This window comes from Herpailurus yagouaroundi, unplaced genomic scaffold, assembly GCF_014898765.1.
Source record: "Herpailurus yagouaroundi ecotype Mexico unplaced genomic scaffold, PumYag 29, whole genome shotgun sequence".
Classification (NCBI taxonomy): domain Eukaryota; kingdom Metazoa; phylum Chordata; class Mammalia; order Carnivora; family Felidae; genus Herpailurus; species Herpailurus yagouaroundi.
The window spans coordinates 117,894,282-117,921,319 of NW_024412377.1; the positions used below are offsets into that span (position 1 = coordinate 117,894,282).

Below are 27,038 nucleotides of genomic sequence, written 5' to 3' on the forward strand. Positions count from 1 at the left end.
TCTTCATAATTAGTCTTTATGACTACCGCGCACATAATTGACTGGGATGCAGTCGGACACACGGGAGAGCACTCTGTGAGATCATGGCCCTAAATCAGGCCAGCCAGCTCTACTCAGGCTCTGACAGGTAAATTTTGCCTGCTTACACTTTATGATAAGCAAGGGTCCCCTTTGGTCCTTCAGACCCTTGTCATACTTGCTGTTCTGAAAAAATAATAATAATAAGTGAATGTGATGATGAACATGGAACCAAGTTGTCACCCATGAATATTATGAATCTTTTGGTTTCAAGTCAGAGACAATCTAGGTCAAAACTGGCTTAATTCAAAAAGGGAACTTAGACCCTCGAGTAGCTGAAAAATAAAGAACTAGTCCAAGCTTTGAAACAAGGCTTAAGTGGCTCCGTTGTATCATCAAAAACATTTTATCTTCCTTTTTCTCCTTGGTTGTCTTGGTATCTTGTTTAACCCTAAGGTTGTGTTTCTTCAGAGTTCCAGAATGACTTCTCACACCTTGATCTTTCTTATTCTGTGTAAATGTCCAGCAAGGAGAGAGAGAATTGCTTTCCTTAAAGTTCGCTGAGCTAGAAAGCATTCTCCCCAGAAGCCCCCAGCAGACATTTCCTCCTTTATCATTCACCTGAACCACATCTTCTGACTTGAGTTAATTACAGTGAAAAGGCCAATGGGATGTGCTGCTTGGCTTAAAGCAATCAGGGTTCTCCTCTAGAGCTGAGTGGGCTGCAAGTTAGAAGCAGTTACCAGATGGAGAGAGAACACTGTGTGCTCAGAGGGTGAAGGCATCAAAAGGCCACTATTCCTACCAATGGTAAACATTGACTATTGTGAAGTCAGTGACCAGTAGGCCCTGAACTCCCCTCCATGTGACCCTAGAGCCAGGATGTTGAAGAGAGCAGGGAGGAGGTGCCGGGAACACTGGGCCACCTCCTACCATCTAGTATAGTCCAACATGTGAGTGGCACCAATACAAATGAAAAGCCATCGATTGAGCCCAGTTGTGAATGATCATCCTGGCAGTCACTGAAGTAGGAGGTAGAGTCCCAGAAAGGTGTTTATTTTCTGATGTAAAAAAGGTAAGGGAAGCTCTTCTTGACATTTTTGGATAGCCAGTAGAAATTATAACTCTGAGCCCCATGCACACCTGGGAAAAATGCACAAGAAAGCAGAATCCATAAGGATTGAACCTCAATTACCAAGGGGACTAAGGAGTGAATTGATGTTAAGGTATTCACTGATTCCACTGACATTTATCAACACCTGCTGTGTACTTGACCTAGATGCTGCATGGGCTATATAAAGTGTAGCATGGTGTTTCAGAACACAGGCCTCGGAGTCTCTCTGACCTAGACATGAATCCCATGTCTTTCCCTCAGTTTTTGTGGGCCTCAACTGCTTAACATCTAAAGGGAGGATGTGCCTACCTCAGGGGTCTGTTGCGAATATCACATGACAAAAAATAAATTTAAGAAAATGAAACATTTGCCCCCAGTGACTGGCACATTTATAGTCCCAAGAAATGGTAGTTATCTCAATCACAACTAGTCATAGTGGTAGTTATTGTTGTCATAGGGTAGTAAGACATGGCTTCTTTTCTTCAGATGCCTGTCAAGAAGAGGAGCCATGAAACGTGTCCAGATACTGAATGTTGGAAGAGAAATAGAGATGAAATGACAGAAGTTTGCAGGAAGATGAAACTTTTCTGTGAGGGGAGCCGAAGAGCCTCCCTGATGGGCATTTTACATGCAGAAACTCCTGGGCTTGTGTTTAACTTTAGGAGACATCTTTTGGGTCTTTTCAAGAAACCAACTCTTTTTTTTTTTTAAATTTTTTTTGATGTTTTTATTTATTTTTGAGACAGAGACAGAGCATGAGCAGGGGAGGGGCAGAGAGAGAGGGACACACAGAATCCGAAGCAGGCTTCAGGCTCTGAGTTTTTGGCACAGAGCCCGACGCAGGGCTCAACCCCCCGAGCTGTGAGATCATGACCTGAGCCGAAGTCGGACGCCCAACCGACTGAGCCACCCAGGCGCCCCAGAAACCAACTCTTAAGTGTCAGTACAAAGGCTGTAAGAGCAAGCTACATGAGTAACATTGACACTTACTTACGACTACATTCTCTCCAGAGAGGGCGACTTGCCGGATGTCTCCATTGCTCTGTCTTGCCTTGTGTGTGAGATGGTATTGTTGTGGCCTGTCCACGGGGTAAAAGAGAGTAGCTGCCTTATTCATGGCTCAGAATGGGGCTATTAGATTATACTCCCATAGGCTGCTGGTAATCTGTTTAACGGAGCTCAGTCGTTTGTCTTGTTTGCTGACTACTTAGCAGATGGATTTGCGATTTTCGTAATTACTGTATGAACGTTAATAAGACACGATATCTTTTATTAATTGCTATATCATGTGGTTTGTTTTCCAAAATAGCAAAAACTAGGATTTGCAAAATTAGCATTTGGAGGTTATTCGTTCTGGTTTACCCCTCTCTTGAATTTTTTACTCAAGAACAAAGACCAGAACCACTGGCTAATGTGGTCTGCTTAGCCAGAAATGGTTTCATTTAGAGAACTGCTCCTTTACACATTTTCCATTTTAATTTTCACTGAAGAGGTTTTGGTGTTTAAAGGATAAAATACTTTCAGAGAATCTATGTCATGCTGTAAGAATAATTTTCTAATAGAACTGAATGAGATTTGGACCTGATTTTCAGAGGTATGTGGGCACTGCTGATATATTCATTCCAACACACACACACACACACACACACACACACACACACACACACACACCAGAGCATAATAGGATATAATGGTATGCCAGAGGCTGCGAGCAGATTGGTAGAAGTTTCATCCTGCTCTGTGTTTCTCTCCCCTCCATAGACAAATGTAATGCAAGCCATCCTGAAAAGCCATTTCCTAGTAGGGACTGGAAGTCCTGTAGTTATGTAGCAAAAAACAGCATCTCTTCTGGGGTAACTCAGTTGGAAAGTACTTCTGAACAAAGCAATCAGGTGGCATGTTGTTACTGCCCTCCCTGAAGAACTCATTTAATGACTCCTAGGAGGGTACAGTTTCCTTTAAAGATCCACTGCCTACGGTGCTTTGAACTGCCTGAACATCTCATTGTTGACAGCTTCAACAAGCATTTCTTGAGCACACACTGTGTGCCTCACACTGTATTAAGCTTGGCAAAGGCTTTCTAGTGCACAGTGAAGACAGCCTGTGCCACAAGGGGTTTATAGCCCACATCCCTGGTTATTACGGGGGTAGACATGATGCTGACTTGCTTCTGCACTAAACTTAAACTAGCGGATAGACTCAAAGGAATAGTCTGCTTCTCTCTAACAACCTTTTCAGGGACTCAAATATATTCTAATAATTACTATAACTTTCATTTATTAAGTGCTGATTATGCACCATATGTTAAGTGCTTTACGTGTATTTTCTCACTGGCTCTTCACACAGACACACACACACACACACACACACACACACACACACACACACATCCCATTGGTAATTATATCTATAAACCCATTTTATAGATGAACAAATTCTTGATTAACGTATAAAAATCACACAGCTGTTAAGTGGAAGAGCTGTGTCAGGGGTTGCCATTATATACAAAGTGGACTAACTTAATTTTGAATATTAATATTTAATTCAATAGCCATTTTTGTCTTATTACAAGCCACAAAATTGGGACTACTGAACTGTTTTCAGCTTTAGAGCTGTCATTCTGGCATAATCTATAAATTAAACACAAGGCTTTTCACCTGAGCATGTAGCAGGTTCTGGAGATACTGGTTAGCTGTCCATGGGGACCTCTTTACAAGCTGCGTCCCGTTGGGACAGGTGAATCTCTCAGTGTTGCCTCATTGAAAAGATGTATGACAGTAATTGGTTACTGCCTCGTGGAAGTGGGCATCAATATGGGAGAATGTGCAGATTACTGCATCATGTCTCAACTGGGTGGTCTGTCACTCTGGCTCTTTGTTGCCTGGGCAACCTCTCCCAGAATGTGAGAAACTCACTTTCCCTTTTTTCATGTAGATCTGTGGGAAGAACTAAAAGTTGTAGCTATGCGTTGCCTGTTATCCGCTACCACCTATAGTGGAGAGACAGAAGCCATATTTGGGGAAAGCACTCCATTTTGCCCAAGGTGCAGAAAGACTCAGAATCACCCAGCATCTCTCAGGTAGCTTTGAAATCAGATGAGTGGAAGACCACCTTCAAGAATCCCAGCAGCTTTCTGTACTCAATTTTTCTGTAAGATAAATACTCCATAGTAATTCTCTTTATTTTTCCTGTTAGGGTTGGAGGATATTTTGAGAAGGCAGTGCTGTGGAGTGATTGTAAACTTGGGTTTGGGCATCAGTCTTGGGTTCAAAGCTTAGCCTCACCATTGGCTCGGTGTATATCTTTGGGCAAGTTATTTAGCCCCTCTTAATCTGTTTCCTCATCTTTGAAATGGAAATACTCAAATATATATTTTGTATATAATTGATTTCCATTCATTTATTCAGGTCTACTCATATGACAGGCAATTAGTTCAATCTTAGGGAAACAACTTTAATAAGAAGGCATGTAGCCTGCCAGCCTTCACAAAGGTTAAATCTACTAGAAAGGTACATATCTAACTAGTCACTACAGGTATTGAGTTACAAAAGAGGAAATAGAATGAATCATGGAAGCAACAACAGAGAACCCGACCTAGGTGGAACTGGAGACAAGTCTCCCACGAAAAAAAATCTTAAAATTTTGAGGGAAAGTTCAAATTAACCAGGTGAAGAGTACAAGAAATGTGTTCTCAAGGGAATGTATTTAAAAGCCTGTAGGCAAGAAAGAACACAAAACATAAGAAGAACCAAAAGCGTTCGAGTACAGATAAAACCAAAACATTCAAGGGAGGTGCAGAGTGTGCAAGGTGAGGTTGAGACATGCAAAGGTTGATGGCGTCTTAGAGGGCCTCATAAACTCTGTCATTTGGACTTTATCCTAAAGGCAATGGGGAGTCCTTGAAGCATCTCTGTGGGAGTGACATGGGAAAGAGTTGTAAGGATTGAATAAAATAATGTGTACAAAGGCTTAGCATAGTGTTAGTACCTCCTCGCCACTCAGTAAATGGTATGTGCTGTTGTTATCATCTGTGAGTTCTTCATTACTTTTGGCATTACCAACTTGAGTTAAAAGGCCAAAGTCTCTCTGTGCTCTATGGGAAGAGACTTAGGTTAGTTTGTTATGGAGCAAACACGTTAATTCTGAAAGGTTTGTAGAACCATTCTCAACACCATGGAGAAAGAGGTGGGAAGCCCAAAGGCAAATTTCACTTCATGTATATTCTTCCTCCTCTTTCTCCACGCCTCTGCCTACAACCTCCTCAGTGAATTCACATGCAGTGAAGTCATCCTACTTTCTGGCAGCTCTGTCAATTTCATAATGGTTTCTTTGCCGGGACCTAAATACAAAAATGCAGGTGGGCCAGATTATATGTTTTTGAGAAAAGGCAGTGGGGTGGGGAAGCTCACAGTTTGAGAGCCCCTATGAAAAGCACAGGTAGGTTGCAAAGTGACACGGGTCCATACGTGCTTGAGATGATTAACTTTTGTTTTGGCTGAGGGAGATGTCAGATTGCCTGGCTCTTTACTATTAAATAAATACTTTACGTCCTCGGGTAGCAAATATAATGTCAGGGCTCAGTAAAAGCTGAGGAAAGAAGAACTTAACATTCTTCCATTCATTAGACTGTTCACGTTCCTTGTCCTCTGGTGTGGCTACATTTAGGGTATACAGTAAGATTGGGCTGAAGGACTAAATGGTCAAAGTTGGCAGTCACTGTGGTGTTAGAATATGGACGGGCATCCAGGAGACAGATCATTTATTTGTAGCCCTTTTTGTTCATAAGAGAATGTGAAGAGACCAAATCACTTAGGTTCTGAAAATAACTCTGCCATTAACAGCATGTCCTTGGGAATAACTTTGAGCCTGTCTATAAGTAAGGATTCTTATCTATAAATTGTATTTCTTAATTGCACACAGAATAATTGATGGACACCAGTGAGCAGCGATACTTGTTTTCTTGGCTCTGAGAAATGTCATACAAGGAATGACCCCACCTGAGGCACCTACAGGCACTTGGTGAGAAAAACACCAACACAGGTAATGACAGCTAGGAGAGCATACGCCTCAAAGAATAGCACCAGAATAAACAACACAGTTACTCTGAAAAATGAAGAAAGCCAATATAGTTTAGCTCTGGGACATAGGCTTGTCATTAGACAATCTGGCTTAGAATCCTGGCTCTATCACCTATTAGCTGTGTGCATTGATTCATTTAATCCATATATCTTAGATGCCAGTCATATGCCCCATATTATGTTTGGTTATGAGGTTACAACAGCAACCAGGACATAGAAGGATGCAGAGGAATAACTTTTTTTCTCTGTCACTCTCTACTGAGTATGCATACTTATAATCATTTGATTAACTATGTATATGATGAGATCATACTATATCCTCAGAGAGATAGAATGTTCTCTGAGTGATGGAAAAAAAAAGTAACATCTGGTTAGAATTTCCTTTTTTATTCTTCTGGGTTGGAAAGAATTTAAATAACTAAAATACCATTTTAAAATTTTAACACTTTGCCTCTTTTTGTTGTGGATTACGTGGTGTTTATAACAAATATTTGAATACTAACTATGGGACAGATGCTGTATAAACCACTTCAAAGTGAATAAAGTTATTGATTTCCTTTAGAGATGTTATACTAATGCACTGTCTTCAAGGAGCTTTCAGTGGAAGTCGTAGCTGGCCCCAAAGTGAAAGTCATGTGTTTTACAAGACCAGTTTCTATAAATGACTCCTCTATCATCCCTGGAAAGACAAGAAGCTTTTAGGATAATAAGGTCTAAGTTTTCTTAAGATGGTTGGCTTTCAAAAAAGGGATGAGGAAAGAAAGAGGCAGTGGAAGTGTGGAGATGGAGGTTTCCTTTGTTTTTGTTAATGATTTTTAAACATCAGCAAAGAGGAAGCAAGCACAAGAATTGGGGTAGAGGGGACGGAGTTAATAGAAGTTAATTTTTGGTACAGTGGCTCATAATATATAATAATATATGAACCAAACAAAATCATATCCTGTCAGGGAACAAAGGGCAGTTAATCCATTGTTAGAGCAGATTCCTTCTCTAAGTCAGCACCTGAATGCAACAGCTAAACTCAGGTAAAGGTACAGCAGCTTGATGATATAGCCTTAATGTCTAGGGTGCTGACATTTCACAGAGAGGAAACTTATGAAGAAGTCCTAACAGTGGAGGCAGTATGTGCTGTGGGGGGGGGGGGGGGGGAGAGGGAGGTGCGTAGGGAGGATAAATTCTTTTGATTGATGGGATGGGAGAGGGAAAAGGTACATGAATGAGAGCGAGCTAGATTTGCAAAGGGCTGTGGGAAGAATGTTTTCAGTTGAATGCCAGGATAAGCAGTTTGGAATTTATTCTGAGCCCAAGGGAAGATATTGGAGGATTTTAAGCAGAAGAATGGCATGATCTAATTCATAACTGTTAAAAATGTTATTCTCTAGCTACTTGTGCAGTATAGATTTCAAGGGACAAAAGTGGAAGCAGGAGGTCCAATGAGAAGGGGATGGTGATGGTGCCTTAGACATAAAGGGGTAGCGGTGAAGATAGACAAGGGCATATTTGAGGGCTATTTGAGAAAGTACATTTGCTGGATTTGCTGATAAAATAGATTTGGAGGAAAAGTAAAATGGAAAGAGAAAAATAATACCTTGGCTTTTAGCTCCAGAATGCATGCATTCTGAGACATCTGAATGAGAATGGCTTTTGTGGAAGCAAATGTCAATTCTGATGCAAAGGGTGGTGGGCTAGCCAGGGAGATACTTTTGAGCTAAAGGGTGACTTGAAGACCCTTTACCCCAAATTGTACCACACAAGATGGGCCAAGTCCTCATAGGGCTTTTTGGATCTCCCATTTCACTACCAAATCTGCTTCCTGCATCATCATGTAGCCAAAGAAGATGACTTTGTTGTAAAACCCCTTCCTATGATATTTATTCACCAGCGTATGACTTTTATTCTTTCCCAGTGTCCTCATCCACTGATGTTTCATACTTCACCCAGGGCCGACCTGGTCAACAATATATTTTTGCAACAGCAACAGCTTCATTACTTCCTGTGGATATCTAATTAGTTACCACATTTGGAGGACTTTGTTAAGCGGTTTGTGCCATGACATCAAATTTGGAGATAGTTGTGACACACCCTGAAAATGGAAGTCACCAGAGATAAGAAATGTGCCCATGAAAACATACAGACCATTAGCTTTTGAGTGTGACCTTTGTATAAGTTGTAACAAGGCACCAGGATGCAGTCCAGTGGTATAGTTGTGTAAACAGCCACCAACCTAACCATTGCTTCCCAATGGCCCCCATGGATGGTCTATGAACTCAAGTTACACTACCTTGACATATGAAAACTGTGTGACTTTTTTTTGCATTTCATCTAGCTTTCTTGCTCATGATAGAAGGCCCTCTTTAGGGGAAAGAGAAACTATACTTCAACAAATCTTTAAAAGTATTGTAACATCCAAAATGTCAATATTGATTTGAAATGATTGCATCATTTTCTGGAATAATGATTTGTGTGAGGAATGTCATGAATTATAATTAATTTACATATGCATTAAAGTCCACTTTCAAAGAAACCCTCTTTTCTCTTTCAAACATTAGAAATTAAATATTTATACTTGTTGTGATTTCATATATACATAGCTAATATTGTCTCTCAAAGCCACCTGCTCTCCACCATATGTCATTTTCTCTGCTGATTCTTTGTAACCCATAGATTTGGAATTGGGTTAGCCCCAGCTGAAAATCCTACCAAAGACCCCATAAGTGGCAAGTGCAGGGCATTAACTAACTCCATTTCAGTAGAACACAGGAGGTAAATTGGGATTAAATAGTCCCATTGCTTTTAAGGATATCTGCTTATAGTTTAAATTCATTCAGGAATTGAGAATTTAGCTTTTAGTCCTTAAATTACTGAGTGGTAACAAAAATATATTTATTGTATTTATTTGAGATTATGGTCAAGTTCCTCAAATTCTCCATGTCTCAATTCAGTTTCATCTTTTAAAAATAGAGATAATCATATAAGTCAAGAACAATGTCTTATAGGGTCCTTATGGGTAATGGTAATTGGGAGATTGGGGGGCTGAGGGAGTTGTTTCAATGTGACAGATTTAGAAAAATCATTGAAAATCAGGAAATAAAAGAGGAGGCCTAGTATGCAAAGAGAATTTTTTGTCTTCCTGGAAATCCATATTGGCCTCTATTTCTCTCTATCCTTACTAAGTAGAGAATGTCCTTGAGTATTTCTGCCTTGGGTAGGACTAGTTTGAAAGTTTGGTCTAAAATGACCAGTCACAGTAGTAATGGGAGATAATAGTAAGCCTCAGGGATCCTCCCTGCCTTTCTCGAACACAGGGCCTATTCCTCCAGGCCAGTTACATGTGAAGAACACCTTTTCCAAAACTCTACTTCTTTCTCTCTGCATTCTCCCATCATCCTAAGTGATGATAACAAGAACAAGTATTTGTTTAGCCTGGTTTTTGTGTTAAGTACTTGTCTGTATTTGTGCTTCTCAGCTCATAGCAAATGACTCTTCAGCGAAATATAAACTCAAGCTTACCTCCAAAACAGGCTACCCTCATGAATAGACAGTCTCTACACAACAACTACACTTCAAGAATGGCTGAAATGAAACATTAGGTAGGGATTTGCCTACTGGACTGAACACATGATATTTTCAACAACATTTCCTGCATGTTAAGTGAAAGTTCCTTAGGCACAGATAGGATTTTAACATAACAGTATGCAGTCTCCCAAAGAGCATGGGACTCATCTTTTTTCCTATGATATTTCCATGCCAAGGTAATACCTAGCACATATCAGTGACTTACTAAGTGTTTGTTATGAGTGAGAATGAATAAGTGAATAAATGAATGAACAAGTGAATATTGAAAGAACAGAAAAGATTATGGACTAGGTCCCCTTTTTGCAAATATGCAGAATGCCTCAGCATCCTTCCTCTCTTCTTGCTCTCAGTCAGTGAGAATATTGGTTTTCTCCCCTCTACTCTTCATTTTATAGCTCCTACTCATTCTTTAGGTGTTAGAGCTCAGAGTCACCTCATGTAGGAAGTGACCACTGGTTCCTCAAATGAGAAGACCATTCTCCTTAGGGTATCTTATCCCTCTCCTAGGGAACTGAAGTTATGTATACTTAAATTGGAGCTTTGTGCAATGATTTGCCTCCCACCACACTATGCTGATAACAGCCTAACTGCAGAGAGTGTGCCTGTATTCACTGTGTATACCCAGCCGAATTTAGTGTGCTACCTGTTCTAGATGCTCAACAAACAGTGGTGAACTAATAAACATGCAAAGAAGATGACTGTTTATGGAAGAAAATAGGAACTAAGTGTGGCCATATAGAAAGAGGAATCATTTGGGCTCACTACTTGGAAAATAAGCAATAAGAACTTGTGATTTTGTAACTTACCGTAAGAAATAGGTATATTTGGTCTTTATCCCTACTTTTGTCACTGAGTTCCCAAAACCCTGGGGATTTCCTAAACAGTGAGAGCCATAAGTGTCTTTTGTTATATAATGAGGTGACTTTTAGAAATCACTAGAGGATGGGGGCTGGTTGCCATCGAAGACAAGCATGTGACCAGTGGTTGGAACTTTTAGTCCCAGCTCAACCTCCAGGGAGGGGGAGAGGGACTGAAGGTTTATTTCAATTGCCAGCAGTCAATTATTTAATCAATGATGCCTATGTAATTAATCTTCCATAAAAAATCCAAAAGACAGGGTTTGGGGAGCTTCCTGGTTAGTGAATACATGGAGATTTGCGGAAAGCATTACCCTCAGAGAGTTCATGGGGGCTCTACACCCTTTTCCCATACCTTCTTTCATCTGGCTATTCCTAAATTATATCCCTTCATAATAAACTGGTAATCTACTAAGGAAAATGTTTCTTGGAGTTCTTTGAGCTTCTATAGCAAATTAATCAAATGTAAGGAGGGAACCTCAAATGTATATGGTAGATAGTGTCAGAATTGAGTTGAATTTAACATAACCAGCTGATGTCCAAGCATTGGTTTGTATGGAGAAACCAGTCCCCTACATCAGAATTGGTCCCAGAACCTTTTAGAACTATTAATACAAAAGGCTGAGGATAGCCTTATCAAAGATGGAGCAGGGACAATATTATTTTTATACCAATCACTAAACAATTATTTATGGTACACCCATTGATTCCAAGTTACTGTGCTGAGGGCAAATTGCCAATCAAAGCAGAAAGAATTCCTGCCCTCTTGGAATTTAACATCTAGTGGGAGAGAGAGATGGTAATCAGATAAACAGATAAATAGATACATAAGGACCAACTGTGATTTATTTTTAAAACCAAGAAAATGTCTGACAGATCTGCATGAAGTCCTAAGGAAATGATGGAGTGTAATATTAAGTATGAAGGGGTTAACTGTGTGGAAAAGGATGCTAAAGCATTTTAGACTAGGAACAGCCTAAACAAAGGACCTGTAGCAGACAGAGGGAGATATGACATGGTGCATTCACGAACCCAAAAGACCAGTGTGATTGGTGTGCAGGGATTTGCAGAAAGAGTATTAGAAGATATGCCTGGATGGATATGCAGGGACCTGACCATTCTGGGTTTTAGGGACATGTTAATGGTTTTCTACTTTATTCTAAAAAGAGCCTAAGAAACCACTGAAAGGCTAGGTGTAGCACAATCAAATCACATAATATGACATAACTGTTTTAGACTGTTTAAGCTGCCATAATAAAATACCATAGACTGGGTGGCTTAAACAATAGAAATTTATTTCTCACAGTTCTGGAGAGTAAAAGTCCTCAAGGTAAGGGTGCTGTAATGATCACGTTTTGGTGAGAGCCCTCTTCCTGGCTTGCATACAGCTACCTTCTTGCTATGTCCTCAAATGGTAGAAAATAGAGCAAGCTCTCCTCGTCTTTTTTTTCCCAGGACTTATTTTTATCTCATGAATATGAAATATAATGAACATATTTATTATATTTCATGAATATGAACCTTGTGGACATGTCTTGTCTCTTGTATCAAAGAGTACGAGACATTGTACAGTCTTGTATCTTGACTCTTGTATCAAAGAGCACAAGACATTTACAGACAGAAGCTAAAAATCAATAGAGATATGTTTGTTGAAACATTCATTTGGCTAATAATTTTTAAATTCTATCAGAGTCTGGATTATGGGGCTATTATAGAATTGTCTACTTCTGTATAATAAACTCATTGTAGACTATGAAATTGTCATACTTTAGATTTTCAAGTTTCCATAGATCTCCATCCTCATTGTTCTTTTTTATTTATTTATTTAAGTCCAAGTTAGTTAACATATAGTGTAATAATGATTTCAGGAATAGAATTTAGTGATTCATCACTTACATATGACACCCAGCACTCATCCCAACAAGTGCCCTCCTTAATGCCCATCACCCATTTAGCCCGTGCCTCTACCCACCACCCCACCAGAACCTTCAGTTTGTTCTCTGTATTTTAGAGTCTCTCATGGTTTGTCTCCCTGTCCGTTTTTATCTTATTTTTGCTCCCCTTCCCTTATGTTCATCTGTTTTGTTTCTTAAATTCCACATATGAGTGAACACATATGATATTTGTCTTTCGCTGACTAATTTCACTTAGCATAATACCCCCTAGTTCCATCCACATAGTTGCAAATGGCAAGATTTCATTCTTTTTGATTGCTGGATAATATTCCATTGTGTATATATATACCACATCTTCTTTATCCATTTATCAGCCAATGGACATTTGGACTCTTTCTATTCTTTGGCTGTTGTGCTGCTATAAACACTGGGGTACATATGCCCCTTTGAATCAACAATTGTAATTGTTGGGTCATAGGGTAGTTCTGTTTTTAATTTTTTGAGGAATCTCCATCCTGTTTTCCTGAGTGGCTACACCAGTTTGCATTCCCACCAGCAGTGCAAAAGGGTCCCTCTTTCTCCGCATAAGTTCTCATCTTATGATACTAAAAGCATCATGAGGACCCCATTCTCATGACCTCATCTAATCCTGATCAGCTCTCCAAAGTCTCACCTCCAAATACCATTGCATTGGGAATTTGGGCTTCAACATATGAATGGGGGCAGGGGACAATTCAGTCCATCACAATAACATACTATTCATAGTAACATCATTGAACATTTCTAGACACTTACTATGTGCCAGACAACTTGTTAAGGGCTTGGTGTGAATTATTTCATTTCATCCCCACTACACCACCATGAGGAAGGTTGCTAGTATCAGCACATTTTGTCAGATATAAAGCAAGGGATGCTCTGAGATCAGAGCCAGGAGTGGAAGGAAGAAAGCTGCGAGCCTATGGAACAGAAGTTAAGGAAGGAGGTACTCACTCACAGGTGGTGCCACAGCCCTGAGAGTGAACACCATACGTTTTGCGTGCTAGGCACCTCATTTGTCTCAAATCTGGGTTAAGTAAACCATCCCACGTTACTTAGAAGTTCATGAATAATCAAAGTAGGTTTCGAACTAAGGGATGAAGAGCTCTTTAAAATGTTTTCTTTTTCTAAAATTTTCTGGATTTCCAAATGAACACGCTGCTGCCTGCCTCATTGTTGGCCTCCCATAAAAATGAAATTCTTTGCAATGAAAGATTAAATTTCACATTAGGCTTCAAAGTGTAACCAGCTAGACTCAGCTGAAATGAATTCAGAGAATGAAAACTGATAAAATATAGTATTCACCGCATGGAATGGACTATCTCAATATTATTCAGGAGATGAAAAAGAATGAGTCAAATATTTAAAAAGTAAACAGGTTTTCTCGTTAATTCTAAGCCAACAAAATGAAAATTAAATCTCCTAGCTGCAATTAGATAAATGGATGTCAATCAGATATGAAACTGCTAAAGAAATTAGCCATAGGGAAGTCCTTAATCTGTTTGGGCTTTTTTTGTGGGGTGGTATAAATGCAATCTGTTATCAGCACAGGTATGATTGAATTATGAATAATATTGTGCAAGGCCACCTAGAAACCAGAGCTTGGGGACTCTTAAATCTATTCTAATTGAAACAGAGAATCAGCAGACTGGAAAAGACCCTGACTCTTCTCGAGATATGTCACAGTATGTGACACAGAGGACACGTGGGGTTTGCCACACAGTGGCAGCTGCAAGCTGACCTTTTGGCAAATTTAATCTGCAAATGGGTTCCTGTTTAAGATAGTTAATGCCTTCTGTTATTAAGGAGGAGTCCTTCCATATTTTGGAAAGGCTAGTTAAAAATATATCATATGAGGGTATAATGCAGATTGTCTAACTAAGAGGAAGATTATGGATGCAAATAAATCAGGTTTTTAAATAAAAGGTTTTACTGACCTCCTAAGAGGATAGTAATACATGTGTAATTGTGAGGAAAATGCTCCCAGACCATCAGGATAAGAAAAGGGTCACATTGTCATTCCTGGAAGTATATTGAGGTTAGAATAAAAATCCAGGAACATCCAAGGAGCTAATGAACTGAATTCGAGAGCTGCTTGACTTAATACTAAGTTACTCCCTCTTCCTCAGGTTTTAATGGGAGTGGGATATCATACTCTAGGAGGATGGATGAGGTCCTCTTGGGACCCCAAGTAAGTCACTTAATCTCTCAGTGTAAATTTCAATTGCGGGAATAGTTGGTGGTTAGAAACAGCTGGGGTCACTGACCCTGATTCTTTCTGTGACTTCCCTCTGCCCTCTGTCACCCCCAAGGGAACTCCTGTCCCACTATTACTTCTCCATGGACCATCTGCCTTTCCTTGGGTGACTGTCTCCAGGAGCTGCACTGAAGGATCATAAAGCAGACCTAGGAGGTCACAAGCATGACTTTTATGTTGAGGGGAGCAGGGAATTAAATCCTAAATCTGGTATCTACTAGTATTTGCCCTTGGGCAAATTCTTCCATACTCAGGTTATCAGCTTCTTCAACTACAATGTGGAGACAGTAATGTGAACCTTGAAGAGCAGAGATCTCTACACTTGCTCACTTCCCAGAGCCCTTATTGTCTCAGGCATTGCTTCCTAGGCAAAAGAGGTATCTAATAGTTTCTTTATTAAGTAGTTCCAAATAACTTAATACAAATTGTCATCCAAATAATTTAGTAGAATTTTGGGAAAATATATATTGAGAAAAAAATTTAATTTTTCAGTAATAACAGGTACCCGTTGAGCCCTTAATAATTTCTTGAAACTTGGAACCAGATTTGCTCCTCCATATTAATTTTTGAACCATAATTAGTTCAAAATAGCAATCACTGAAAACTAAGCTTTGCCAAAATATGACTTGTAACACAATCTAATGTTGAAACTGTGATCTACTTCACGCTAACAGTTTGCATGGCATCTGGCAGGTGTGTTTCCTTCAAATATTTAAAATCTGTCACAGCACCCCTGTGAGTTTGCTGTGGTGCCCAAGGTACCTTATGTCACTTTGGGTACCATGGCTTTAGGAATCATATCATTTGATTTCAAAAGACAAAATGTGGGAATGTATAAAAAGTATTTGACTTCAGGGCATATTCATGGCTTAAAATATATAGTCACAATAGCCCACCAACTCACTGGTGCAAAAATGCAGCTTTATTGGTTTTAACTTCTACTTTTGCTGACATTAGAAGATGTACTCACCACTTCATGGTAATCCAATGACTTTCATATTTAAATGTATAATTAAAGATCTAAACATTCAATTTTACACACACGCAACCATCCTGTACCTTCCCCTTTTCCTATCAGAATGGCATCCCTGTTCTGTCCTCATGGGCATCAGCTAAGGCACATTTTACTTTTTCTGGTATTCCATATGGACCTCTATCCCTGTGGTGCTGCCTTCCAGCTGTAACTCATCTTGTCCTCACCCCAGATGGTACTTATCTTATCCCCATAAGGCATAAAGACGTCAAGTCCTTCCCCGGTGTTACTCATTGTATCCTCTACTCCAGGGGTAAACTCATTTTGTACCCCCCACCCCACAAGAGTAATTCATTTCTACCCTCTCCAGAGGTAATTCATCTTGACCAGGCTTCCTGATGGTGTTGTTTGATGTATATTGTCTTTTTATTTTAATCTGTTGAATGGGGTATAAGTGACATAACATTTGCTAGTTAAATGTACAGTTCAATAAGTTTCACAAGGGCATACAGTCTTATAACCATTACCACCATTGTTATATAAAATACTGCTATCCAATGGAAATATAATATAACCCACATAATTTAATTTAAAATTTTCCAGTGGCCACATTAAAAAAAATTAGAAGAAATGGGTGAATTAATTTTTAATAATATGTTTTATTTAACTTAATATATCCAAATATAATTATTTTGACATGTAATCAATATAAAAACATATCAACAAGGTGTTTTACATCTTTTTTCACATTAATGCTTTGAAATTTATTTGTATTTTACCCTTACAGGATATCACAATTCAGACACAACATTTGCATCAAAAACATGTGATTTGTATTTAGATTTTATATAATTCACAGTTGAAGAAATAGATGAAATGGCCTAATTTGCTCCAAACATACTTAAAGTTTTCCATTGTAATTTTTTTTTTAATTTTTTTTCAACATTTATTTATTTTTGCGACAGAGAGAGACAGAGCATGAACGGGGGAGGGGCAGAGAGAGAGGGAGACACAGAATCGGAAACAGGCTCCAGGCTCCGAGCCATCAGCCCAGAGCCTGACACGGGGCTCGAACTCCCGGACCGCGAGATCGTGACCTGGCTGAAGTCGGATGCTTAACCGACTGCGCCACCCAGGCGCCCCCATTGTAATTTTTTTAATGTTTATTTATTTTTGAGAGAGAGAGACAGAGTGTGAGCAGGGGAGGGTCAGAGAGAGAGGGAGACACAGAATCTGAAGCAGGCTCCAGGCTCTGAGCTGTCAGCACAGAGCCCGACATGGGGCTCAAACTCACGAACCGTGAAATCATGACCTGAGCTGAAGTTGGATGCTTAACCGACTGAGCTACTCAGGTGCCCCTCCATTGTAATTTTTAATTGTATTTATATCTAAGTTTTATATAATGAAAAATCCAATCCTTCGGTCCTAAGAACCGTATGTCAGGTGTTCAATAGTCCTCTGTGGCTAGGGACTACCATACTGGATGGCACAGAAGATATTTCCATTACCTCAAGAAGTTCTGCTTTTTTGAATCAACTCCCTCTTCCCACAGTCTGGCACTAGGAACTGATGATCTGTCATTTGTCACTATGGTTTTGTCTTTGTAGAATATCGTATTAATGGAATCATGCAGCATGTAGCCTTTTGTTTCTGGATTCTTTCACTTACCACAAGATTTTGAGATGTATCTGGATTACATTGATCAGTGGTTAGTTCCTTTTAGTTCTTGAATAGTAAGGTATTACATTGTGTGGAAGCACTACGATGTTCACCAGTTGGTAGACATTTGGATTGTTCTAATTTTTGGCTATTATGAATGAAAGCTGTTATGAACATTCAAATACAAATATTTGTGTGGACATACGTTTTTATTTCCCCTGAATAAATGTCTATGAATGGACTGAATGGTGTGTGTTTATAGGAAACTACCAAATATTTTCCAGAGTGCAATTTTGCACTCCCACCATGACCATGTGAGATTGCCAGTTTCTACATATCCTCACCAACACTTGATACAGTTAGTCTTAGCAATTTTAGTAGGTATGCAGCACTTTTCATTATGGCTTTAATTTGCATTTCCCTAATGACTAATAATATTGACATATTTTCATGTCCTTGTTTGCCATTTGTACATTTACTTCGGTTAAGTATCTTCACCTGTTTTGCTCCCATTTTTACCAGGCTGTCTTTTTATCATGGGGTTGTAGGAGTTGTTTAAAATAGGCTGGATATAAGTTCTTTATCAAATATGTTTAGTTTATACTTTCTCTCAGTCCTGGCTTGGGTGTGACTTTTTTCTGTTTCCTGCTGTTGATGTTATTACCTGCTATTGTTGAATGTGGTCCTGCAGTGACCTCCAGTCCAATATCCACACGTTCATTTGGCTCCTGGCAACTGTGGGTCTACCAGCATGTTCTTGACTGTTGCTGCTTTTCTCTCGAACTGTAGGGGTCATAGGAACTTCTAGCATTCTCTTTCTACTGATGCTGGGATTATGGAATTCCAAGCAGATGTACTCAGCAGTCTACATGAACAATTGTCACAACTGTCACTCAGGCCCCGCATTGGTTAGACAGGAGGATTCTCCATCTCTAAGAAGTTTATAACCTCTGGACTATACTTTAGATCTTGAGGTACTGGTCCCCCCCCCGCCACCAACCCATGCTGTCTGTGAGATTTCCCATAATCTATCTGTAATTTCTATCACTCATCTCCCCATGTCAGGACTGAGTTTAATGAGCCTTATCAGAAATTCAGGGGACATCCAATCTGTAGACTTGCCCATCTGATCTTCATGCTTCCTGCCACTTGGTCAGACTTTGGTTTCCTTTCATAATAATGCTCTTATGCAATCCGCTTGCATTCTTCCCTTTTTTTTCTTCCTCATAGAATAAATGCCAAGCTTTCAATCTGCCAGGCATTGGTGCTTAGTATTAAAAGCCAAGCTTTTGATCTTCAAAAGTCCTTTTTATTCCCCTCCCAGGCTCCAGACTCTAAGATTAATATCCCTGCTCTAAGTTATAAAAGCGTAGTTGGAAACGAATAAACAAAGAATATAACACTTTGGTTTTTGGGGTTCTGCCTTCTTTGGTTCTGAGTTGAGTGTACAGAGGGAGCTATCCCTACTGCCTGAATGATAAGTCCAAGGAGGAGTGAGAGAGAGTCACCTCCTAACTTACAAAATGTTATCCTACCTCTGTTGGCTCTCAGTAGGTAAAAAAAATTCACTAAGAGGACAGTCCCTACAGAGATAAGATGCACTAATAACTCAGAAGCTGGAAGGCTAGAGTACATTCGGAAAATGACAATAAAAACGATTGTTATATTGATCATGATAATGTCAGAATCTCCCGTTTGCTATAGATTTACATGTGCCAATTCTGGCTCAGGTATTTTGGTTCTATTAGCCTATAATGTTGATGATTATGATTCTCATTTTGCTATTAAAGAAACTCAGGATTCTGATGTAACCTTAACTTTCCTGAGGTCAATAAGTTTTTAGTACCTCCAGGCCAATCTGATTTTAAAGCATGTATTCCTAACCATTCAAACTATGGTGCTCAAGCTATTCGAGGACCCCTTTACAACCTTAAAAATGATCGAGGACCCCAAGGAGTTTTAATTATGTGAGTCACTATCTTCTTATATTTAGTTTATCAGAAATTAAAACAGATTTTAGAAATATTTATTAATTCATTTTAAAATAACAGTAATAAATCCATTGCATGTTAATACCCACAATGTACTTTTACCAAAAGTTACTATATTTTTCAAAACAAAATATTAGTAAGAAGACTAGCATTGCTTTATATTTTTTGTAAATCTCTCTGATGTCTGGCTTACTAGAAGACAGCTGTGTTCTCCTTTATGCTTCTGTATTTGGTCTGTTGTGATATCACACATTGTGTAGCCTCTGGAAAACTCCACTGTACACTCATGAGGAAATGAGAGTAAAATGGCAAACCACTTCTAAGTATTATAAACTAGTGTTGATTTGTAGACCCTCTAAAAGGGTTTCAGGGAGCCCTAGAGGTGCTCAGACTATAATCTGAGAATTGCTGCATTAGGATAATTATAAATATATTGATTCCAGTGTAGCAAAAATCTATTATGTGTAGACAGGAAGTGGGTTTTGAATTGGGAAGTATAGATTAGAACCAAACCATGAGGGGGTGCTAGCCAAGTTAGGGAATCGAGATGTCATTCTTAAGGAATTGAGGGACCATAGATGCCCTTCAGCTTGGTCAGAGCTTTGCGGGGCGGGGGGCGCCGCGCCGCAGAATTAGTCTGTCAATAAATGAGTAGGATGGCTTGAAGGGAGTAATGCCAACCAGTAAGAACACTGTAAAGAGGCAGTGGATCTAGACCTCTTAGGATTTAGTGAAAAATAAATGTGTTAATTTATATAAAATGCATAGAACAAAGCCTGCTCCATAGTAAGAACTGTTAGAAGCACTTATAGCAGGGGTGGCTGGCTGGCTCACTCGACAGAGCCTGCAACTCTCTATCTCAGGGTCTTGAGTTTAAGACCCACGTTGGGTGTGGAGCTACTTTAAAAAAAATAGTACTGGTAGTAGTTGTAGCAATAGTGCTATGGCTACCATTACTAATATTAAATAATCAGCGAAAAATTCCAGAACGAGGAAGAATTAGAGAGACATTTTGCAATAGGATGTAATTTGTTAATAGGACGTAGTTGCTGATTGGATGTCGGGGTGAGGAAACTGAAAATGTTAAGTTAGTGATTTTTTGCCATTTGGCTACTTTAGGGACCCAGGTAGTATTTTGACAAAGAGTTTATTCTCAGTAAATATTTGAAAGGACTGGAGGGTGAAGGGAGGCATGGAAAGACGTGAAGAAGCCCTTGGGGCAAGGAAGATGACGTCTGTTGGTTTTGGTGTTGAGATGCCTGTGGAAAATACACATGATGAAATCCTTAAATAGATAAAACACAAGACCATACACGATGAGTTCATGTCCCTCCTGTGCATTTTAAAAATATATTTGTTTATTTTTGAGAGAGAGAGAACGCACACAGTAGCATATATAAGCAAGAAAGGGGCAGAGAGAGAGAGACAGAGAGATTCCCAAGCAGGCTCCACACTCAGCACAGAGCCATACAAGAGGCTCTTGAAATCATGACCTGGGCCCAAATCAAGAGTCAGATGCTTAACCTACTGAGCTATCCAGGCACCCCCTGCTGTGCTTTAAGCTCCTCAGAGGGTTTTCATCACACCTTGGATTTTACTCTAATTTCCTACAATAGCCTACAGGCCCAATGTGTTAATGGTTCTCATTACCCTTCCAGTTTCATCTTGGGCCATCCTCCCTTTCCATTACTTTGATCCAATATGTCAGATCCTTGAGCGCCCCCCTCCCCACCCCAAGCTGTTTCCCACCTTAGGGTATTCACACTACTGTTCCCTGTTTTGCACTGCACCACCCATCACACCACCCCTTCATATAGCTGGACTGTTGAATCTGCTGAAATGTTACCTGCTTGAGAGCCCTTCCCTGATCATTCCATCCAAGTGAGTCTCCCTCCCCTTTGCATTCTTTTCTCTCATCAAATCCTCTTCATTATCTTCACAGACAGCATTTCATGACGAGACTTTCTCTTTCATTCATCATCACTGGCATAGTGCCTAGGGAAGGTCCTCAGATAGAATGTGTATTTGTTTCATGAGTGAATAAATGGGATTCAGGAGATAGAGTGAAATAGAGAGTGAGCCTTAAAATGTAGGGGAGGTCTGTGCTTTGGTTTGAATTTGTTTGATATTTTAACACCATTAAGCCACCAATCTTTATTGGGAGATTCTTCATCATATTTGACTTCAAAATTGTGTGTACCTCAATCTGTGTGACCTCTTCAGTTGTATTTACCCATGTTGTCTGCTGGAATAACTTTTGAAAGTTGCGAAGGTGGCAACAAGGACATAACGCTCCCTTAGAAGAGACCGTAGCCTACCCCTTCCCTAAAGTCCCAGTAAAGGATGGCTCTTCCTGCTTCCACACTGCAGCTTCTTCACCCTGTAAACAACTTTGCCTTTGCTCAAAGGCCTGGTGCTATCTATATTCTAGAAAAAGAGTAGCCAATTGACTCCGGTATGTTTTCTGACTTGGCCTCTTTTTCATTGGGTTGACCTATTAGCAGATACCTTCTGGGAATTGTGAAAATAATACTTAAAAGAATCTTGATGGGCACCTGAGTTCAAGCCTCGCATTGGGTGTAGAGATTACTCTAAATAAATAAGTAAGTAAGTAAGTAAGTAAGTAGACGTTATGGCAATATATTTGGCCTCTGTTTTCTTGTAGGAAACTTTTAGAATCCTCTGTTTATCATTGGTGTTCTGAAAATTCAAGAAAATCATGCATTTGTAGGTCTTAAAAAATAATCAATATAGATACCCAGTGGGTCCTTAATCTCAAAGACTCCTGTTATTCAACTGGGGGACATTCTCTTTAAGTATTTTTTAAAATAATTTCTTTCCTTTTGATTTCCTAATCAGAAAAGGAGCTTTCTGATACTTCTGATACTTCTGACTGTTTGGCTTTCTAGAATAATTTCCTAATTTTATTATCTAATACTTCCTTTATCTTTTTGTTCTACTTCCCACCCCACCCCCAGCTTTATTTATTAACAAATAAAACTTGTATGTATTTAAGGTGCACAAAGAAATGTCTTTATATAAGTATACATTGTGAAATGATTACCCCAATTAAATTAATTATCAAACTAATTAACATATCCATTATCTCATATACTTTGCGTGTGTGTGGTAAGAGCACTTAGGATCTCCACTGTTGGCAAATTTCATGTATACGGTACACAATTGTTAACTACAATCACCTAGTAGTATAGCCACCTAGTGCTTGCTCCAGAACATATTCATCTTTTTTTAAATTTTCTAATATGTTTTTATTTTAGAGAGAGTGCACTCAAGTGGGGGGAGGGGCAGAGGGAGACAGAAAGAATCTCAAGCAGTCTCCATGCTCAGTGCAGGACCCAACACAGGGCTTGATCCCAAGACCCTGGGATCATGACTTGAGCCAAAATCAAGAGTCACATGCTCAACCAACAGAGCCACCCAGACCGGCCTGAACATATTCATCTTATAACTGAAAGGTTTTACCCTTTGATCAGTATCTCTCCTGTTCACCCACCTGATCCCCCCGCCCCCCCCCCCCCCCCGCCCACTGTTGGGTAACCTCTCTTCTTTATTACTATATATATATAGTAGGGCAGATGAATACCTAATATTATATATAAATACATTATTTTCTTTATTCATCAACAGACACTAGGTTGTTTCCATATCTTGGCTACTGTGAATAATGCTGCAATGAACATGGGAACACACATTATACCTTAGAGATAGTGATTATTTATTTTTTTGTATTATACCCAGAAGTGGAATTGCTAGATAATATGGCAGTTCTATTTTTAATTTTTTTGAGGAAGCTTCATACTGTTTTCTATCAGTTTCACATTTCCCCCCCACAGTGCACAGGGGTTCCCTTTTCTCCACATCCTCATTAACACTTGCTGTTGGTTGACTTTTTAAATAATAGCTATCCTAACAGGTGTGAGATGTTAACTCATTTTGGTTTTGATTTGCATCTCCTTGTTGATTAGTGATGTTGAGCACCTTTTTATGTACCTGTTGGCCATTTGTATGTCTTCTTTTGAAAACTGTTTATTCAGGTTCTTTACTCCGTTTTAATTGAGCTATTTGTTATGTTGCTATTGAGTTATAGGAGTTCCTTACATACTTTAGATATAAACCCCTTATCAGATATATTGTTTGCAAATATTCTTTCATTCCATACATTGCTTTTTCATTTTTATTGTTTATTTTGCTATGTAGAGGGGCATCTGGGTGGCTCAGTCAGTCAAGCTTCTGACTTCCACTCAGGTCATGATCTATGCTGACAGCTCAGAGCTTGTAGCCTGCTTCAGATTCCGTGTCTATCTCTACCCCTCCCTTGCTCACACTTTGTCTCGCTCTCAAAAATAAATAAACATTAAAAAAAAATTAAAAAATTATGGGGCGCCTGGGTGGCTCACTCGGTTGAGCGTCCGACTTTGGCTCAGATCATGATCTTATAGCTCGTGAGTTTGAGCCCCGTGTCGGGCTCTGTGCTGACAGCTCAGAGCCTGGAGCCTGCTTCGGATTCTGTGTCTCCCTCTCTCTCTGTCCCTAACCCACTCGCATTCTGTCTCTGTCTCTCTCAAAAATAAATAAACATTAAAAAATTTTTTTAATTAAAAAATTATTTTGCTATGTAGAAACTTCTTAGTTTGACATAATCCCACTTGGTTATTTTTGTGCTTTTGTGTTGTATCCAAAAAAATCATTGTCAACATCAGTGTTAAAGACCTTTCCGTTATGTTTACTCCTGAGAGTTTTATAATTTCAGGTCTTATGTGTAAGTCTAATCCATTATGAGTTGGTTTTTGGGTGTGGTGTAAGAAAAGGATTCAGTTTTATTCTTTGGCATGTTGCTATTCAGTTTTCCCAACACCATTTATTGAAAAGACTATTTTCCCCTTGTGTATTCTTGGCACCTTAGTCATAAATTAGTTGACCATATATGCATGGGTTTATTTCTGGGCTTTCTATTGTATTCTTTGACTTCTAACCTTCCAATGATTTAAAAACAAATTAGCCATATTTTTTTTTCATTCCATGGGTTTTTTTCTTATTCTCTATGTGTTCCTTTTTTATAGCATCTTCTTCTTGATTTGTTAATTTGTTCATGATCTTCATGTCTCTTTTTTAGTGTCTCTGCAAGTGCTAATTAGTGTTTATGTTCCTAATAGTATATCTGTGTCCACCAGTATCTATTGTCATGTGTTTCTTGATTTTTTTTTTACATTGTACATTTTACTCAATTATCTAGATGTTCTTATATTGCCTAGCCATATGTGAGAATGAATCAATAGTACAGCTGAATGAACACGAATAGGATTTATCACTGGCTGCTTTCATAGTAGAGTGAGCAGGCAGGGGAATGAACTTGCATTTGGGAATCTCTAAATGCCAGAATAAAGACCCTTTCACTTTGGACAACCAACTCCCAAACTCACCATCTTAGACTACCCCAAATTATTTAAATTCTTTTCAAAGGGAAGAATCTTCTGTTTTATCCTCCCAGGGTGAAGTAGGGAGAAGAGTTAAGCGGTGGGGATGGAGGGCAGATGAATTGATTTTTCTATGGATTCTACTTTAACATTCCCTCCCTTTTTTGGTCCTGATCTTCATGTCATTTTTGGTGTTCCTAAGTCCTGAATCTCTCCAGGTTTCTTCAAGGTAGAGGAGTGCTCTGTTTGGTCTGGTCACATCTCCCCTTCATTGTCATTATCCTTCTAACTACTTTTCTTCTCCGAGGAACATGAAATCCATAGTCCTCCTAATAGTCTCTATACTATATAGTCTCTTCATTGTTGGGAAGTCACATATGCTTTGTTCTTTTACTGTCATTTAAAAGACATCTTTGGAAAAAGAGATGATAAATACATTGTCAGTTCACTGTTATCCTTTCTTTCTTTTCCCACTTTTCCTAAATCAATGAAAACCATTATCTTCTTAAAAGACAAAGCCAGGGCACCTGGGTGGCTCAGTCTGTTAAGCATGTGACTCTTGGTTTCACCTCAGGCCATGATCTCACGGTTTGTGAGTTTGAGCCCCGTGCCAGGCTTTGTTCTCAGAGTGGAGAGCCTGCTTGGTATTCTCTTTCTCCCTCTCTTTCTGCCTCTCCCCTGCTTGCACTCTCAGTCTCTTTCTCTCTCTCAAAATAAATAAATAAACTTAAAAAAAGACAAAGCCAGCCTCCCTCATTTGGTCTACTTCTACATTCTGCAACTTTGTTTTAAAGTAGAAAAGCTTTCTTTGGGAGTTTGAACCTCCACTTTTCCCCAATCACACAGAATTTCTCTGGGTTTTTTTTTTTTCATTGCTAAATCCCCCTTTTGCCTTTAAATCTTGGAATATTTCAGTACTCAATGGATAGGTATATACCATTTTGAGTAACAGAAAAGTAAATCATCAAAAAACACAGGAAAGGACTTTAAAATGTTTTTCAACAATTAGAAGTCCAATGATTTCTTTATAGTTTCCTAAGCTACCACCATCACAGGACACTTCGAACCGAACAACATTTTTGAGAGAAAACTCATTCTGATAATGGTTTAGATGTTTTCTTCAAGAAATATGGATTACATATAGATTTTTGGTTTTTTGAAAAATATTAAGTGTGTACTTACTGGATAAAAGAGCTTAAACAGAGATTTCCTTGGGAAAATGTAAATGGACCCCTTATGGAGCCATTGGTTAAGAGTCAAGTAAAACTGGGTTCAAATCCCAGATCTGATCCATTCTACTTGCTCTAACTTAACATCTCTGAGTCTCAGTTGCCTCAGTAGTAAATGGTACTACTGAAACTTCCCTTGTGGGGTGGACATGAGAGAGAGAAGTAATGTGTACACAAAGACATAAGCACAATGCCTGACAGTTAGTAAGCACTCATCAAATGGCAGCTGAGGTGATCATGAGGTAAACCTTTAGAAAGTAATTGCTTACCATCTTCTTTAAAATATGAGGAGAAGGCCCTTTGTAAACATATCCAAGGTTGGGAAACTCCACAAGCCATAGATGTAGCTTTCTTTGATTGTGTCTCTCAGGCCCCTGCCTTTGTTTAGGTTCATTTCATTTTGCTTAGTCCTGAATGTATTAGAAAACTGAGCCAGGTCACCACCTAGTCAGTACTATTTATACTCAATGAATTGGCAAACAGTAATGACTCCTCAGGATTATTTGTTTTGCCATTTTAATAATTACTTACTGGAGAAGCACGGGGTAATCTATGACATAACAGGTTTTGACGTCTCCCAATTATGTGCATGTTGCGGAATCTGTGAGTTAGATTTGTTGTCCTTTCCTGTGGTGGAGATCAGCTTGCAGTTCTTATTTGCCTAACAAGGTACAGTCCAGGATCCAGCAGAGATCAGATTCTTTTGACAACATTCACACTTGTTTCAAGGGAAGCTATAAACATACAAACATATTACAAGGTGGTGTGGACATATGCAAATGTGCTAAATTTGTAAGAATGAATTTATTCACTTCAAGCATACTAGTTAACAACTACTTGTAAGCTAGGGAAAGAAAATCAGTTCTAGTCTTTCATTTAATAAACAATGATTTCCTTTCAAGCCCTATTCTATACGCAGT

At 39.1% G+C, this 27,038-nt stretch overlaps 1 protein-coding gene and 1 long non-coding RNA gene across 8 annotated transcripts in view; both read left to right on the plus strand.

Moving 5' to 3' along the window:
• The window catches only part of PPP2R2B (protein phosphatase 2 regulatory subunit Bbeta), a 515,907-nt gene that overhangs the window by 197,371 nt on the left and 291,498 nt on the right, over positions 1–27,038 (plus strand). Inside the window, exons 1-2 of one of the 7 annotated variants that reach the window (XM_040453572.1) lie at positions 41–127; positions 6,053–6,172. The exons of the other annotated variants lie outside the window; for them this stretch is intronic. The gene's annotated coding sequence lies outside the window, so the exon portion shown is untranslated. Of the gene's footprint in view, positions 1–40; positions 128–6,052; positions 6,173–27,038 lie in introns of those variants that run through there. 7 annotated transcript variants of the gene reach the window in all.
• LOC121016169 (uncharacterized) lies at positions 142–1,838 on the plus strand. The gene is made up of 2 exons (XR_005784142.1): positions 142–1,093; positions 1,619–1,838. It is a non-coding gene; the product is annotated as an uncharacterized LOC121016169 (long non-coding RNA).